Source organism: Spea bombifrons, chromosome 5 (assembly GCF_027358695.1).
Source record: "Spea bombifrons isolate aSpeBom1 chromosome 5, aSpeBom1.2.pri, whole genome shotgun sequence".
Lineage (NCBI taxonomy): Eukaryota > Metazoa > Chordata > Amphibia > Anura > Pelobatidae > Spea > Spea bombifrons.
Genome location: NC_071091.1, coordinates 82937117 through 82955844, shown reverse-complemented (window position 1 = coordinate 82955844; position 18728 = coordinate 82937117). Strand labels below are relative to the sequence as shown.

Here is an 18728-nt window from a genome sequence, read left to right as displayed (position 1 = left end):
CATGTGCTTTTCAAGTGTTTTCTTGGTTTCATGTGTAATTAGAACAGTACATGCAGCAAGCCCATCAGTACATTACATGCAGCAAATACACTGTTTCCCTGTTTCACCTAAAACATGCCATTCTGTGTAAGGGAATTAGCTCAAATGGTAGAGCGCTCGCTTAGCATGTGAGAGGTAGCGGGATCGATGCCCGCATTCTCCAGTTACTTTATTTATACTTTATAAATTTTCAATAATGTTGTGCTTAACGCTGGCAATAAATTGGAGGGAAACAAACTATATAGACCTTATGATGGCAATAAATTGGAGGGAAACAAACTATATAGACCTTATGATTTCCCACAGACTTTTCATGTGCTTTTCAAGTGTTTTCTTGGTTTCATGTGTAATTAGAACAGTACATGCAGCAAGCCCATCAGTACATTACATGCAGCAAATACACTGTTTCCCTGTTTCACCTAAAACATGTCACTCTATGTAGGGGAATTAGCTCAAATGGTAGAGCGCTCGCTTTGCATGCGAGAGGTAGCGGGATCGATGCCCGCATTCTCCAGTTACTTTATTTATACTTTATAAATTTTCAATAATGTTGTGCTTAACGCTGGCAATAAATTGGAGGGAAACAAACTATATAGACCCTATGCTTTCCCACAGATTTTTCAACTTCACGAATAACTGTAGAATACAAAGGGGATTTAGTTCAAATGGTGGTGTGCTCGCTTAGCATGCGAGGGGTAGTTGGTTCAATGACCGTGTTCTCTAAGTGTTTTCTTGGTTTCATGTGTAATTAGAGCAGTACAAGCAGCAAGCTTAATGGTACATTACATGAAGCAAATACACTGTTTCCCTGTTTCATCATGTTTCCCTGACATCATCATGGCAATATCATAATGGGTTCATGATGACATCATCACAATGGGTTCATGATGACATCATCATGATGACATCATAATGGGTTCATGATGACTTCATCATCATAATGGGTTTATGATGACATTATCATGACGACATCATGAAGGGTTCGTGATGACATCATCATAAAGGGTTCATGATGACATCATAATGGGTTCATGATGACATCATCATGATGACATCATAATGGGTTCGTAGTGACTTCATTACAATGGGTTCATGATGACATCATCATGACGAAATCATAGTGGGATCATGATTACAGCATCATAATGGGTTCGTGATGACATCATCATGATGACATCATAATGGGTTCGTGATGACATCATCATGATGACATCATAATGGGTCCGTGATGACATCATCATGACATCATAATGTGTTCGTGATGACATCATCGTGATGATATCATAGTGGGTTCATGATGACATCATCACAATAGGTTCATGATGACATCATCATGATGACATCATAATGGGTTCGTGATGACTTCATCATCATAAAGGGTTCATGTTGACATCATAATGGGTTCATGATGACATCATCATGATGACATCATAATGTGTTCGTGATGACATCATCGTGATGACATCATAATGGGTTCATGATGACATCATCACAATAGGTTCATGATGACATCATCATGATGACATCATAATGGGTTCGTGATGACTTCATCATCATAATGGGTTCATGATGACATCATAATGGGTTCATGATGACATCATAATAGGTTCATGATGACATCATCACAATGGGTTCATGATGACATCATAATGGGTTCAGGATAACATCATCATGACAACATCATAATGGGTTCATGATGACATCATCATAATGGGTTCATGATGACATCATGATGACATCATAATGGGTTCGTGATGTCTTCATCACCATAATGGGTTCATGATGACACGCTGGCAATAAATTGGAGGGAAACAAACTATATAGACCTTATGCTTTCCCACAGATTTTACATGTGCTTTTCAAGTGTTTTCTTGGTTTCATGTGTAATTTGAGCAGTACATGCAGTAAGCCCATCAGTACATTGCATGCAGCAAATACACTGTTTCCCTGTTTCACCTAAAACAATGGACTCAGTGTAGGGGAATTAGCTCAAATGGTAGAGCGCTCGCTTAGCATGCGAGAGGTAGCGGGATCGATGCCCGCATTCTCCAGTTACTTTATTTATACTTTATAAATTTTCAATAATGTTGTGCTTAACGCTGGCAATAAATTGGAGGGAAACAAACTATATAGACCGTATGCTGGCAATAAATTGGAGGGAAACAAACTATATAGACCTTATGATTTCCCACAGATTTTTCATGTGCTTTTCAAGTGTTTTCTTGGTTTCATGTGTAATTAGAACAGTACATGCAGCAAGCCCATCAGTACATTACATGCAGCAAATACACTGTTTCCCTGTTTCACCTAAAACATGCCATTCTGTGTAAGGGAATTAGCTCAAATGGTAGAGCGCTCGCTTAGCATGTGAGAGGTAGCGGGATCGATGCCCGCATTCTCCAGTTACTTTATTTATACTTTATAAATTTTCAATAATGTTGTGCTTAACGCTGGCAATAAATTGGAGGGAAACAAACTATATAGACCTTATGATGGCAATAAATTGGAGGGAAACAAACTATATAGACCTTATGATTTCCCACAGACTTTTCATGTGCTTTTCAAGTGTTTTCTTGGTTTCATGTGTAATTAGAACAGTACATGCAGCAAGCCCATCAGTACATTACATGCAGCAAATACACTGTTTCCCTGTTTCACCTAAAACATGCCACTCTATGTAGGGGAATTAGCTCAAATGGTAGAGCGCTCGCTTTGCATGCGAGAGGTAGCGGGATCGATGCCCGCATTCTCCAGTTACTTTATTTATACTTTATAAATTTTCAATAATGTTGTGCTTAACGCTGGCAATAAATTGGAGGGAAACAAACTATATAGACCCTATGCTTTCCCACAGATTTTTCAACTTCACGAATAACTGTAGAATACAAAGGGGATTTAGTTCAAATGGTGGTGTGCTCGCTTAGCATGCGAGGGGTAGTTGGTTCAATGACCGTGTTCTCTAAGTGTTTTCTTGGTTTCATGTGTAATTAGAGCAGTACAAGCAGCAAGCTTAATGGTACATTACATGAAGCAAATACACTGTTTCCCTGTTTCATCATGTTTCCCTGACATCATCATGGCAATATCATAATGGGTTCATGATGACATCATCACAATGGGTTCATGATGACATCATCATGATGACATCATAATGGGTTCATGATGACTTCATCATCATAATGGGTTTATGATGACATTATCATGACGACATCATGAAGGGTTCGTGATGACATCATCATAAAGGGTTCATGATGACATCATAATGGGTTCATGATGACATCATCATGATGACATCATAATGGGTTCGTAGTGACTTCATTACAATGGGTTCATGATGACATCATCATGACGAAATCATAGTGGGATCATGATTACAGCATCATAATGGGTTCGTGATGACATCATCATGATGACATCATAATGGGTTCGTGATGACATCATCATGATGACATCATAATGGGTCCGTGATGACATCATCATGACATCATAATGTGTTCGTGATGACATCATCGTGATGATATCATAGTGGGTTCATGATGACATCATCACAATAGGTTCATGATGACATCATCATGATGACATCATAATGGGTTCGTGATGACTTCATCATCATAAAGGGTTCATGTTGACATCATAATGGGTTCATGATGACATCATCATGATGACATCATAATGGGTTCATGATGACATCATCATGATGACATCATAATGTGTTCGTGATGACATCATCGTGATAATATCATAGTGGGTTCATGATGACATCATCACAATAGGTTCATGATGACATCATCATGATGACATCATAATGGGTTCGTGATGACTTCATCATCATAAAGGGTTCATGATGACATCATAATCGGTTCATGATGACATCATCATGATGACATCATAATGGGTTCATGATGACATCATCATGATGACATCATAATGTGTTCGTGATGACATCATCGTGATGACATCATAATGGGTTCATGATGACATCATCACAATAGGTTCATGATGACATCATCATGATGACATCATAATGGGTTCGTGATGACTTCATCATCATAATGGGTTCATGATGACATCATAATGGGTTCATGATGACATCATAATAGGTTCATGATGACATCATCACAATGGGTTCATGATGACATCATAATGGGTTCAGGATAACATCATCATGACAACATCATAATGGGTTCATGATGACATCATCATAATGGGTTCATGATGACATCATGATGACATCATAATGGGTTCGTGATGTCTTCATCACCATAATGGGTTCATGATGACACGCTGGCAATAAATTGGAGGGAAACAAACTATATAGACCTTATGCTTTCCCACAGATTTTACATGTGCTTTTCAAGTGTTTTCTTGGTTTCATGTGTAATTTGAGCAGTACATGCAGTAAGCCCATCAGTACATTGCATGCAGCAAATACACTGTTTCCCTGTTTCACCTAAAACAATGGACTCAGTGTAGGGGAATTAGCTCAAATGGTAGAGCGCTCGCTTAGCATGCGAGAGGTAGCGGGATCGATGCCCGCATTCTCCAGTTACTTTATTTATACTTTATAAATTTTCAATAATGTTGTGCTTAACGCTGGCAATAAATTGGAGGGAAACAAACTATATAGACCGTATGCTGGCAATAAATTGGAGGGAAACAAACTATATAGACCTTATGATTTCCCACAGATTTTTCATGTGCTTTTCAAGTGTTTTCTTGGTTTCATGTGTAATTAGAACAGTACATGCAGCAAGCCCATCAGTACATTACATGCAGCAAATACACTGTTTCCCTGTTTCACCTAAAACATGCCATTCTGTGTAAGGGAATTAGCTCAAATGGTAGAGCGCTCACTTCGCATGTGAGAGGTAGCGGGATCGATGCCCGCATTCTCCAGTTACTTTATTTATACTTTATAAATTTTCAATAATGTTGTGCTTAACGCTGGCAATAAATTGGAGGGAAACAAACTATATAGACCTTATGATGGCAATAAATTGGAGGGAAACAAACTATATAGACCTTATGATTTCCCACAGACTTTTCATGTGCTTTTCAAGTGTTTTCTTGGTTTCATGTGTAATTAGAACAGTACATGCAGCAAGCCCATCAGTACATTACATGCAGCAAATACACTGTTTCCCTGTTTCACCTAAAACATGCCACTCTATGTAGGGGAATTAGCTCAAATGGTAGAGCGCTCGCTTTGCATGCGAGAGGTAGCGGGATCGATGCCCGCATTCTCCAGTTACTTTATTTATACTTTATAAATTTTCAATAATGTTGTGCTTAACGCTGGCAATAAATTGGAGGGAAACAAACTATATAGACCCTATGCTTTCCCACAGATTTTTCAACTTCACGAATAACTGTAGAATACAAAGGGGATTTAGTTCAAATGGTGGTGTGCTCGCTTAGCATGCGAGGGGTAGTTGGTTCAATGACCGTGTTCTCTAAGTGTTTTCTTGGTTTCATGTGTAATTAGAGCAGTACAAGCAGCAAGCTTAATGGTACATTACATGAAGCAAATACACTGTTTCCCTGTTTCATCATGTTTCCCTGACATCATCATGGCAATATCATAATGGGTTCATGATGACATCATCACAATGGGTTCATGATGACATCATCATGATGACATCATAATGGGTTCATGATGACTTCATCATCATAATGGGTTTATGATGACATTATCATGACGACATCATGAAGGGTTCGTGATGACATCATCATAAAGGGTTCATGATGACATCATAATGGGTTCATGATGACATCATCATGATGACATCATAATGGGTTCGTAGTGACTTCATTACAATGGGTTCATGATGACATCATCATGACGAAATCATAGTGGGATCATGATTACAGCATCATAATGGGTTCGTGATGACATCATCATGATGACATCATAATGGGTTCGTGATGACATCATCATGATGACATCATAATGGGTCCGTGATGACATCATCATGACATCATAATGTGTTCGTGATGACATCATCGTGATGATATCATAGTGGGTTCATGATGACATCATCACAATAGGTTCATGATGACATCATCATGATGACATCATAATGGGTTCGTGATGACTTCATCATCATAAAGGGTTCATGTTGACATCATAATGGGTTCATGATGACATCATCATGATGACATCATAATGGGTTCATGATGACATCATCATGATGACATCATAATGTGTTCGTGATGACATCATCGTGATAATATCATAGTGGGTTCATGATGACATCATCACAATAGGTTCATGATGACATCATCATGATGACATCATAATGGGTTCGTGATGACTTCATCATCATAAAGGGTTCATGATGACATCATAATCGGTTCATGATGACATCATCATGATGACATCATAATGGGTTCATGATGACATCATCATGATGACATCATAATGTGTTCGTGATGACATCATCGTGATGACATCATAATGGGTTCATGATGACATCATCACAATAGGTTCATGATGACATCATCATGATGACATCATAATGGGTTCGTGATGACTTCATCATCATAATGGGTTCATGATGACATCATAATAGGTTCATGATGACATCATCACAATGGGTACATGATGACATCATAATGGGTTCAGGATAACATCATCATGACAACATCATAATGGGTTCATGATGACATCATCATAATGGGTTCATGATGACATCATGATGACATCATAATGGGTTCGTGATGTCTTCATCACCATAATGGGTTCATGATGACACGCTGGCAATAAATTGGAGGGAAACAAACTATATAGACCTTATGCTTTCCCACAGATTTTACATGTGCTTTTCAAGTGTTTTCTTGGTTTCATGTGTAATTTGAGCAGTACATGCAGTAAGCCCATCAGTACTTTACATGCAGCAAATACACTGTTTCCCTGTTTCACCTAAAACAATGGACTCAGTGTAGGGGAATTAGCTCAAATGGTAGAGCGCTCGCTTAGCATGCGAGAGGTAGCGGGATCGATGCCCGCATTCTCCAGTTACTTTATTTATACTTTATAAATTTTCAATAATGTTGTGCTTAACGCTGGCAATAAATTGGAGGGAAACAAACTATATAGACCTTATGATGGCAATAAATTGGAGGGAAACAAACTATATAGACCTTATGATTTCCCACAGATTTTTCATGTGCTTTTCAAGTGTTTTCTTGGTTTCATGTGTTATTAGAACAGTACATGCAGCAAGACCATCAGTACATTACATGCAGCAAATACACTGTTTCCCTGTTTCACCTAAAACGTGCCACTCTATGTAGGGGAATTAGCTCAAATGGTAGAGCGCTCGCTTTGCATGCGAGAGGTAGCAGGATCGATGCCCGCATTCTCCAGTTACTTTATTTATACTTTATAAATTTTCAATAATGTTGTGCTTAACGCTGGCAATAAATTGGAGGGAAACAAACTATATAGACCCTATGCTTTCCCACAGATTTTTCAACTTCACGAATAACTGTAGAATACAAAGGGGATTTAGTTCAAATGGTGGTGTGCTCGCTTAGCATGCGAGGGATAGTAGGTTCAATGCCCGTGTTCTCTAAGTGTTTTCTTGGTTTCATGTGTAATTAGAGCAGTACAAGCAGCAAGCTTAATGGTACATTACATGAAGCAAATACACTGTTTCCCTGTGTCATCATGTTTCCCTGACATCATCATGGCAATATCATAATGGGTTCATGATGACATCATCACAATGGGTTCATGATGACATCATCATGATGTCATCATAATGGGTTCATGATGACTTCATCATCATAATGGGTTCATGATGACATTATCATGACGACATCATGAAGGGTTCATGATGACATCATCATAAAGGGTTCATGATGACATCATAATGGGTTCATGATGACATCATCATGATGACATCATAATGGGTTCGTGGTGACTTCATTACAATGGGTTCATGATGACATCATCATGACGAAATCATAGTGGGATCATGATTACAGCATCATAATGGGTTCGTGATGACATCATCATGATGACATCATAATGGGTTCGTGATGACATCATCATGATGACATCATAATGGGTTCGTGATGACATCATCATGATGACATCATAATGGGTCCGTGATGACATCATCATGACATCATAATGTGTTCGTGATGACATCATCGTGATGATATCATAGTGGGTTCATGATGACATCATCACAATAGGTTCATGATGACATCATCATGATGACATCATAATGGGTTCGTGATGACTTCATCATCATAAAGGGTTCATGATGACATCATAATCGGTTCATGATGACATCATCATGATGACATCATAATGGGTTCATGATGACATCATCATGATGACATCATAATGTGTTCGTGATGACATCATCGTGATGACATCATAATGGGTTCATGATGACATCATCACATTAGGTTCATGATGACATCATCATGATGACATCATAATGGGTTCGTGATGACTTCATCATCATAATGGGTTCATGATGACATCATAATGGGTTCATGATGACATCATAATAGGTTCATGATGACATCATCACAATGGGTTCATGATGACATCATAATGGGTTCAGGATAACATCATCATCACAACATCATAATGGGTTCATGATGACATCATCATAATGGGTTCATGATGACATCATGATGACATCATAATGGGTTCGTGATGTCTTCATCACCATAATGGGTTCATGATGACACGCTGGCAATAAATTGGAGGGAAACAAACTATATAGACCTTATGCTTTCCCACAGATTTTACATGTGGTTTTCAAGTGTTTTCTTGGTTTCATGTGTAATTTGAGCAGTACATGCAGTAAGCCCATCAGTACATTGCATGCAGCAAATACACTGTTTCCCTGTTTCACCTAAAACAATAGACTCAGTGTAGGGGAATTAGCTCAAATGGTAGAGCGCTCGCTTAGCGTGCGAGAGGTAGCGGGATCGATGCCCGCATTCTCCAGTTACTTTATTTATACTTTATAAATTTTCAATAATGTTGTGCTTAACGCTGGCAATAAATTGGAGGGAAACAAACTATATAGACCGTATGCTGGCAATAAATTGGAGGGAAACAAACTATATAGACCTTATGATTTCCCACAGATTTTTCATGTGCTTTTCAAGTGTTTTCTTGGTTTCATGTGTAATTAGAACAGTACATGCAGCAAGCCCATCAGTACATTACATGCAGCAAATACACTGTTTCCCTGTTTCACCTAAAACATGCCATTCTGTGTAAGGGAATTAGCTCAAATGGTAGAGCGCTCGCTTAGCATGTGAGAGGTAGCGGGATCGATGCCCGCATTCTCCAGTTACTTTATTTATACTTTATAAATTTTCAATAATGTTGTGCTTAACGCTGGCAATAAATTGGAGGGAAACAAACTATATAGACCTTATGATGGCAATAAATTGGAGGGAAACAAACTATATAGACCTTATGATTTCCCACAGACTTTTCATGTGCTTTTCAAGTGTTTTCTTGGTTTCATGTGTAATTAGAACAGTACATGCAGCAAGCCCATCAGTACATTACATGCAGCAAATACACTGTTTCCCTGTTTCACCTAAAACATGTCACTCTATGTAGGGGAATTAGCTCAAATGGTAGAGCGCTCGCTTTGCATGCGAGAGGTAGCGGGATCGATGCCCGCATTCTCCAGTTACTTTATTTATACTTTATAAATTTTCAATAATGTTGTGCTTAACGCTGGCAATAAATTGGAGGGAAACAAACTATATAGACCCTATGCTTTCCCACAGATTTTTCAACTTCACGAATAACTGTAGAATACAAAGGGGATTTAGTTCAAATGGTGGTGTGCTCGCTTAGCATGCGAGGGGTAGTTGGTTCAATGACCGTGTTCTCTAAGTGTTTTCTTGGTTTCATGTGTAATTAGAGCAGTACAAGCAGCAAGCTTAATGGTACATTACATGAAGCAAATACACTGTTTCCCTGTTTCATCATGTTTCCCTGACATCATCATGGCAATATCATAATGGGTTCATGATGACATCATCACAATGGGTTCATGATGACATCATCATGATGACATCATAATGGGTTCATGATGACTTCATCATCATAATGGGTTTATGATGACATTATCATGACGACATCATGAAGGGTTCGTGATGACATCATCATAAAGGGTTCATGATGACATCATAATGGGTTCATGATGACATCATCATGATGACATCATAATGGGTTCGTAGTGACTTCATTACAATGGGTTCATGATGACATCATCATGACGAAATCATAGTGGGATCATGATTACAGCATCATAATGGGTTCGTGATGACATCATCATGATGACATCATAATGGGTTCGTGATGACATCATCATGATGACATCATAATGGGTCCGTGATGACATCATCATGACATCATAATGTGTTCGTGATGACATCATCGTGATGATATCATAGTGGGTTCATGATGACATCATCACAATAGGTTCATGATGACATCATCATGATGACATCATAATGGGTTCGTGATGACTTCATCATCATAAAGGGTTCATGTTGACATCATAATGGGTTCATGATGACATCATCATGATGACATCATAATGTGTTCGTGATGACATCATCGTGATGACATCATAATGGGTTCATGATGACATCATCACAATAGGTTCATGATGACATCATCATGATGACATCATAATGGGTTCGTGATGACTTCATCATCATAATGGGTTCATGATGACATCATAATGGGTTCATGATGACATCATAATAGGTTCATGATGACATCATCACAATGGGTTCATGATGACATCATAATGGGTTCAGGATAACATCATCATGACAACATCATAATGGGTTCATGATGACATCATCATAATGGGTTCATGATGACATCATGATGACATCATAATGGGTTCGTGATGTCTTCATCACCATAATGGGTTCATGATGACACGCTGGCAATAAATTGGAGGGAAACAAACTATATAGACCTTATGCTTTCCCACAGATTTTACATGTGCTTTTCAAGTGTTTTCTTGGTTTCATGTGTAATTTGAGCAGTACATGCAGTAAGCCCATCAGTACATTGCATGCAGCAAATACACTGTTTCCCTGTTTCACCTAAAACAATGGACTCAGTGTAGGGGAATTAGCTCAAATGGTAGAGCGCTCGCTTAGCATGCGAGAGGTAGCGGGATCGATGCCCGCATTCTCCAGTTACTTTATTTATACTTTATAAATTTTCAATAATGTTGTGCTTAACGCTGGCAATAAATTGGAGGGAAACAAACTATATAGACCGTATGCTGGCAATAAATTGGAGGGAAACAAACTATATAGACCTTATGATTTCCCACAGATTTTTCATGTGCTTTTCAAGTGTTTTCTTGGTTTCATGTGTAATTAGAACAGTACATGCAGCAAGCCCATCAGTACATTACATGCAGCAAATACACTGTTTCCCTGTTTCACCTAAAACATGCCATTCTGTGTAAGGGAATTAGCTCAAATGGTAGAGCGCTCGCTTAGCATGTGAGAGGTAGCGGGATCGATGCCCGCATTCTCCAGTTACTTTATTTATACTTTATAAATTTTCAATAATGTTGTGCTTAACGCTGGCAATAAATTGGAGGGAAACAAACTATATAGACCTTATGATGGCAATAAATTGGAGGGAAACAAACTATATAGACCTTATGATTTCCCACAGACTTTTCATGTGCTTTTCAAGTGTTTTCTTGGTTTCATGTGTAATTAGAACAGTACATGCAGCAAGCCCATCAGTACATTACATGCAGCAAATACACTGTTTCCCTGTTTCACCTAAAACATGCCACTCTATGTAGGGGAATTAGCTCAAATGGTAGAGCGCTCGCTTTGCATGCGAGAGGTAGCGGGATCGATGCCCGCATTCTCCAGTTACTTTATTTATACTTTATAAATTTTCAATAATGTTGTGCTTAACGCTGGCAATAAATTGGAGGGAAACAAACTATATAGACCCTATGCTTTCCCACAGATTTTTCAACTTCACGAATAACTGTAGAATACAAAGGGGATTTAGTTCAAATGGTGGTGTGCTCGCTTAGCATGCGAGGGGTAGTTGGTTCAATGACCGTGTTCTCTAAGTGTTTTCTTGGTTTCATGTGTAATTAGAGCAGTACAAGCAGCAAGCTTAATGGTACATTACATTAAGCAAATACACTGTTTCCCTGTTTCATCATGTTTCCCTGACATCATCATGGCAATATCATAATGGGTTCATGATGACATCATCACAATGGGTTCATGATGACATCATCATGATGACATCATAATGGGTTCATGATGACTTCATCATCATAATGGGTTTATGATGACATTATCATGACGACATCATGAAGGGTTCGTGATGACATCATCATAAAGGGTTCATGATGACATCATAATGGGTTCATGATGACATCATCATGATGACATCATAATGGGTTCGTAGTGACTTCATTACAATGGGTTCATGATGACATCATCATGACGAAATCATAGTGGGATCATGATTACAGCATCATAATGGGTTCGTGATGACATCATCATGATGACATCATAATGGGTTCGTGATGACATCATCATGATGACATCATAATGGGTCCGTGATGACATCATCATGACATCATAATGTGTTCGTGATGACATCATCGTGATGATATCATAGTGGGTTCATGATGACATCATCACAATAGGTTCATGATGACATCATCATGATGACATCATAATGGGTTCGTGATGACTTCATCATCATAAAGGGTTCATGTTGACATCATAATGGGTTCATGATGACATCATCATGATGACATCATAATGGGTTCATGATGACATCATCATGATGACATCATAATGTGTTCGTGATGACATCATCGTGATAATATCATAGTGGGTTCATGATGACATCATCACAATAGGTTCATGATGACATCATCATGATGACATCATAATGGGTTCGTGATGACTTCATCATCATAAAGGGTTCATGATGACATCATAATCGGTTCATGATGACATCATCATGATGACATCATAATGGGTTCATGATGACATCATCATGATGACATCATAATGTGTTCGTGATGACATCATCGTGATGACATCATAATGGGTTCATGATGACATCATCACAATAGGTTCATGATGACATCATCATGATGACATCATAATGGGTTCGTGATGACTTCATCATCATAATGGGTTCATGATGACATCATAATGGGTTCATGATGACATCATAATAGGTTCATGATGACATCATCACAATGGGTTCATGATGACATCATAATGGGTTCAGGATAACATCATCATGACAACATCATAATGGGTTCATGATGACATCATCATAATGGGTTCATGATGACATCATGATGACATCATAATGGGTTCGTGATGTCTTCATCACCATAATGGGTTCATGATGACACGCTGGCAATAAATTGGAGGGAAACAAACTATATAGACCTTATGCTTTCCCACAGATTTTACATGTGCTTTTCAAGTGTTTTCTTGGTTTCATGTGTAATTTGAGCAGTACATGCAGTAAGCCCATCAGTACATTGCATGCAGCAAATACACTGTTTCCCTGTTTCACCTAAAACAATGGACTCAGTGTAGGGGAATTAGCTCAAATGGTAGAGCGCTCGCTTAGCATGCGAGAGGTAGCGGGATCGATGCCCGCATTCTCCAGTTACTTTATTTATACTTTATAAATTTTCAATAATGTTGTGCTTAACGCTGGCAATAAATTGGAGGGAAACAAACTATATAGACCGTATGCTGGCAATAAATTGGAGGGAAACAAACTATATAGACCTTATGATTTCCCACAGATTTTTCATGTGCTTTTCAAGTGTTTTCTTGGTTTCATGTGTAATTAGAACAGTACATGCAGCAAGCCCATCAGTACATTACATGCAGCAAATACACTGTTTCCCTGTTTCACCTAAAACATGCCATTCTGTGTAAGGGAATTAGCTCAAATGGTAGAGCGCTCACTTCGCATGTGAGAGGTAGCGGGATCGATGCCCGCATTCTCCAGTTACTTTATTTATACTTTATAAATTTTCAATAATGTTGTGCTTAACGCTGGCAATAAATTGGAGGGAAACAAACTATATAGACCTTATGATGGCAATAAATTGGAGGGAAACAAACTATATAGACCTTATGATTTCCCACAGACTTTTCATGTGCTTTTCAAGTGTTTTCTTGGTTTCATGTGTAATTAGAACAGTACATGCAGCAAGCCCATCAGTACATTACATGCAGCAAATACACTGTTTCCCTGTTTCACCTAAAACATGCCACTCTATGTAGGGGAATTAGCTCAAATGGTAGAGCGCTCGCTTTGCATGCGAGAGGTAGCGGGATCGATGCCCGCATTCTCCAGTTACTTTATTTATACTTTATAAATTTTCAATAATGTTGTGCTTAACGCTGGCAATAAATTGGAGGGAAACAAACTATATAGACCCTATGCTTTCCCACAGATTTTTCAACTTCACGAATAACTGTAGAATACAAAGGGGATTTAGTTCAAATGGTGGTGTGCTCGCTTAGCATGCGAGGGATAGTAGGTTCAATGCCCGTGTTCTCTAAGTGTTTTCTTGGTTTCATGTGTAATTAGAGCAGTACAAGCAGCAAGCTTAATGGTACATTACATGAAGCAAATACACTGTTTCCCTGTGTCATCATGTTTCCCTGACATCATCATGGCAATATCATAATGGGTTCATGATGACATCATCACAATGGGTTCATGATGACATCATCATGATGACATCATAATGGGTTCATGATGACTTCATCATCATAATGGGTTTATGATGACATTATCATGACGACATCATGAAGGGTTCGTGATGACATCATCATAAAGGGTTCATGATGACATCATAATGGGTTCATGATGACATCATCATGATGACATCATAATGGGTTCGTGGTGACTTCATTACAATGGGTTCATGATGACATCATCATGACGAAATCATAGTGGGATCATGATTACAGCATCATAATGGGTTCGTGATGACATCATCATGATGACATCATAATGGGTTCGTGATGACATCATCATGATGACATCATAATGGGTTCGTGATAACATCATCATGATGACATCATAATGGGTCCGTGATGACATCATCATGACATCATAATGTGTTCGTGTTGACATCATCGTGATGATATCATAGTTGGTTCATGATGACATCATCACAATAGGTTCATGATGACATCATCATGATGACATCATAATGGGTTCGTGATGACTTAATCATCATAAAGGGTTCATGATGACATCATAATCGGTTCATGATGACATCATCATGATGACATCATAATGTGTTCGTGATGACATCATCGTGATGACATCATAATGGGTTCATGATGACATCATCACAATAGGTTCATGATGACATCATCATGATGACATCATAATGGGTTCGTGATGACTTCATCATCATAATGGGTTCATGATGACATCATAATGGGTTCATGATGACATCATAATAGGTTCATGATGACATCATCACAATGGGTTCATGATGACATCATAATGGGTTCAGGATAACATCATCATGACAACATCATAATGGGTTCATGATGACATCATCATAATGGGTTCATGATGACATCATGATGACATCATAATGGGTTCGTGATGTCTTCATCACCATAATGGGTTCATGATGACACGCTGGCAATAAATTGGAGGGAAACAAACTATATAGACCTTATGCTTTCCCACAGATTTTTCATGTGCTTTTCAAGTGTTTTTTTGGTTTCATGTGTAAGTAGAGCAGTACATGCAGTAAGCCCATCAGTACATTACATGCAGCAAATACACTGTTTCCCTGTTTCACCTAAAACAATGGACTCAGTGTGGGGGAATTAGCTCAAATGGTAGAGCGCTCGCTTAGCATGCGAGAGGTAGCGGGATCGATGCCCGCGTTCTCCAGTTACTTTATTTATACTTTATAAATTTTCAATAATGTTGTGCTTAACGCTGGCAATAAATTGGAGGGAAACAAACTATATAGACCTTATGATGGCAATAAATTGGAGGGAAACAAACTATATAGACCTTATGAGTTCCCACAGATTTTTCATGTGCTTTTCAAGTGTTTTCTTGGTTTCATGTGTAATTAGAACAGTACATGCAGCAAGCCCATCAGTACATTACATGCAGCAAATACACTGTTTCCCTGTTTCACCTAACACAAGTCACTCTGTGTAGGGGAATTAGCTCAAACGGTAGAGCGCTCGCTTAGCATATGAGAGGAAGCGGGATCGATGCCCGCATTCTCCAGTTACTTCATTTATACTTTATAAATTTTCAATAATGTTGTGCTTAACGCTGGCAATAAATTGGAGGGAAACAAACTATATAGACCTTATGCTTTCCCACAGATTTTTCAACTTCACGAATAACTGTAGAATACAAAGGGGATTTAGTTCAAATAGTGGTGTGCTCGCTTAGCATGCGAGGGGTAGTAGGTTCAATGACCGTGTTCTCTAAGTGTTTTCTTGGTTTCATGTGTAATTAGAGCAGTACAAGCAGCAAGCTTAATGGTACATTACATGAAGCAAATACACTGTTTCCCTGTTTCATCATGTTTCCCTGACATCATCATGGCAACATCATAATGGGTTCATGATTACATCATCACAATGGGTTCATGATGACATCATCATGATGACATCATAATGGGTTCATGATGACTTCATCATCATAATGGGTTCATGATGACATTATCATGACGACATCCTAAAGGGTTCGTGATTACATCATAATGGGTTCATGATGACATCATCATGATGACATCATAATGGGTTCGTGGTGACATCATTACAATGGGTTTATGATGACATCATCATGACGAAATCATAGTGGGATCATAATTACAGCATCATAATGGGTTCGTGATCACATCATCATGATGACATCATAATGGGTTCGTGATCACATCATCATGATGACATCATAATGGGTTCGTGATCACATCATCATGATGACATCATAATGGGTTCATGATGACATCATCATGACAACATAATGTGTTCGTGATGACATCATCGTGATGATATCATAATGGGTTCATGATGACATCATCCCAATAGGTTCATGATGACATCATCATGATGACATCATAATGGGTTCGTGATGACGTCATCATCATAATGGGTTCATGATGACATCATAATGGGTTCATGATGACATCATCATGCTGACATCATAATGGGTTCGTGATGTCTTCATCACCATAATGGGTTCATGATGACACACTGGCAATAAATTGGAGGGAAACAAACTATATAGACCTTATGCTTTCCCACAGATTTTTCATGTGCTTTTCAAGTGTTTTCTTGGTTTCATGTGTAATTTGAGCAGTACATGCAGCAAGCCCATCAGTTCATTACATGCAGCAAATATACTGTTTCCCTTTTTCACCTAAAACATCAGTCGCCACATAGGGGAATTTGCTCAAATGTTAGAGCGCTCGCTTAGCATGCGAGAGGTAGCGTTATCGATGCTTGCATTCTCCAGTTACTTTATTAATTTTCAATAATGTTGTGCTTAACGCTGGCAATAAATTGGAGGGAAACAAACTATATAGACCTTATGCTTTCCCACAGATTTTTCATGTGCTTTTCAAGTGTTTTCTTGGTTTCATGTGTAATTTGAGCAGTACATGCAGCAAGCCCATCAGTTCATTACATGCAGCAAATACACTGTTTCCCTGTTTCACCTAAAACATCAGTCACCACATAGGGGAATTAGCTCAAATGTTAGAGCGCTCGCTTAGCATGCGAGAGGTAGCGTTATAGATGCTTGCATTCTCCAGTTACTTTATTTATACTTTATTAATTTTCAATAATGTTGTGCTTAACGCTGGCAATAAATTGGAGGGAAACAAACTATACAGACCTTATGCTTTCCCACAGATTTTTCATGTGCTTTTCAAGTGTTTTTTTGGTTTCATGTGTAATTAGAGCAGTACATGCAGTAAGCCCATCAGTACATTACATGCAGCAAATACAGTGTTTCCCTGTTTCACCTAAAACAACAGTCTCAGTGTAGGGGAATTAGCTCAAACGGTAGAGCCCTCGCTTAGCATGCGAGAGTTAGCGGCATCGATGCCCGCATTCTCCAGTTACTTTATTTATACTTTATAAATTTTCAATGATGTTGTGCTTAACGCTGGCAATAAATTGGAGGGAAACAAACTATATAGACCTTATGCTGGCAATAAATTGGAGGGAAACAAACTATATAGACCTTATGATTTCCCACAGATTTTTCATGTGCTTTTCAAGTGTTTTCTTGGTTTCATGTGTAATTAGAACAGTACATGCAGCAAGCCCATCAGTACATTACATGCAGCAAATACACTGTTTCCCTGTTTCACCTAAAACATTCCACCCTATGTAAGGGAATTATCTCAAATGCTAGAGCGCTCGCTTAGCATGCGACAGGTAGCGGGATCGATGCCCGCATTCTCCAGTTCCTTTATTTATACTTTATAAATTTTCAATAATGTTGTGCTTAACGCTGGCAATAAATTGGAGGGAAACAAACTATATAGACCCTATTCTTTCCCACAGATTTTTCAACTTCACGAATAACTGTAGAACACAAAGGGGATTTAGTTCAAATGGTG

The 18728-nt window shown here is 38.5% G+C and overlaps 12 non-coding genes across 12 annotated transcripts; all 12 read left to right on the top strand.

The window, feature by feature from the left end:
* The first annotated feature begins 480 nt into the window (after nt 1-480).
* Nucleotides 481-553, top strand: TRNAA-UGC (transfer RNA alanine (anticodon UGC)). The gene has a single exon. It is a non-coding gene; the product is annotated as a tRNA-Ala (tRNA).
* A 1464-nt stretch (nt 554-2017) lies between these two features.
* Nucleotides 2018-2090, top strand: TRNAA-AGC (transfer RNA alanine (anticodon AGC)). The gene has a single exon. It is a non-coding gene; the product is annotated as a tRNA-Ala (tRNA).
* A 629-nt stretch (nt 2091-2719) lies between these two features.
* TRNAA-UGC (transfer RNA alanine (anticodon UGC)) lies at nt 2720-2792 on the top strand. Its single transcript has one exon. It is a non-coding gene; the product is annotated as a tRNA-Ala (tRNA).
* Nucleotides 2793-4511: 1719 nt separating this feature from the next.
* TRNAA-AGC (transfer RNA alanine (anticodon AGC)) lies at nt 4512-4584 on the top strand. The gene has a single exon. It is a non-coding gene; the product is annotated as a tRNA-Ala (tRNA).
* A 629-nt stretch (nt 4585-5213) lies between these two features.
* TRNAA-UGC (transfer RNA alanine (anticodon UGC)) lies at nt 5214-5286 on the top strand. Its single transcript has one exon. It is a non-coding gene; the product is annotated as a tRNA-Ala (tRNA).
* Nucleotides 5287-6983: 1697 nt separating this feature from the next.
* TRNAA-AGC (transfer RNA alanine (anticodon AGC)) lies at nt 6984-7056 on the top strand. Its single transcript has one exon. It is a non-coding gene; the product is annotated as a tRNA-Ala (tRNA).
* Nucleotides 7057-8943: 1887 nt separating this feature from the next.
* Nucleotides 8944-9016, top strand: TRNAA-AGC (transfer RNA alanine (anticodon AGC)). Its single transcript has one exon. It is a non-coding gene; the product is annotated as a tRNA-Ala (tRNA).
* A 629-nt stretch (nt 9017-9645) lies between these two features.
* On the top strand, nt 9646-9718 carry TRNAA-UGC (transfer RNA alanine (anticodon UGC)). The gene has a single exon. It is a non-coding gene; the product is annotated as a tRNA-Ala (tRNA).
* Nucleotides 9719-11182: 1464 nt separating this feature from the next.
* On the top strand, nt 11183-11255 carry TRNAA-AGC (transfer RNA alanine (anticodon AGC)). Its single transcript has one exon. It is a non-coding gene; the product is annotated as a tRNA-Ala (tRNA).
* Nucleotides 11256-11884: 629 nt separating this feature from the next.
* On the top strand, nt 11885-11957 carry TRNAA-UGC (transfer RNA alanine (anticodon UGC)). The gene has a single exon. It is a non-coding gene; the product is annotated as a tRNA-Ala (tRNA).
* Nucleotides 11958-13676: 1719 nt separating this feature from the next.
* TRNAA-AGC (transfer RNA alanine (anticodon AGC)) lies at nt 13677-13749 on the top strand. The gene has a single exon. It is a non-coding gene; the product is annotated as a tRNA-Ala (tRNA).
* Nucleotides 13750-14378: 629 nt separating this feature from the next.
* On the top strand, nt 14379-14451 carry TRNAA-UGC (transfer RNA alanine (anticodon UGC)). Its single transcript has one exon. It is a non-coding gene; the product is annotated as a tRNA-Ala (tRNA).
* Nucleotides 14452-18728: the final 4277 nt, after the last annotated feature.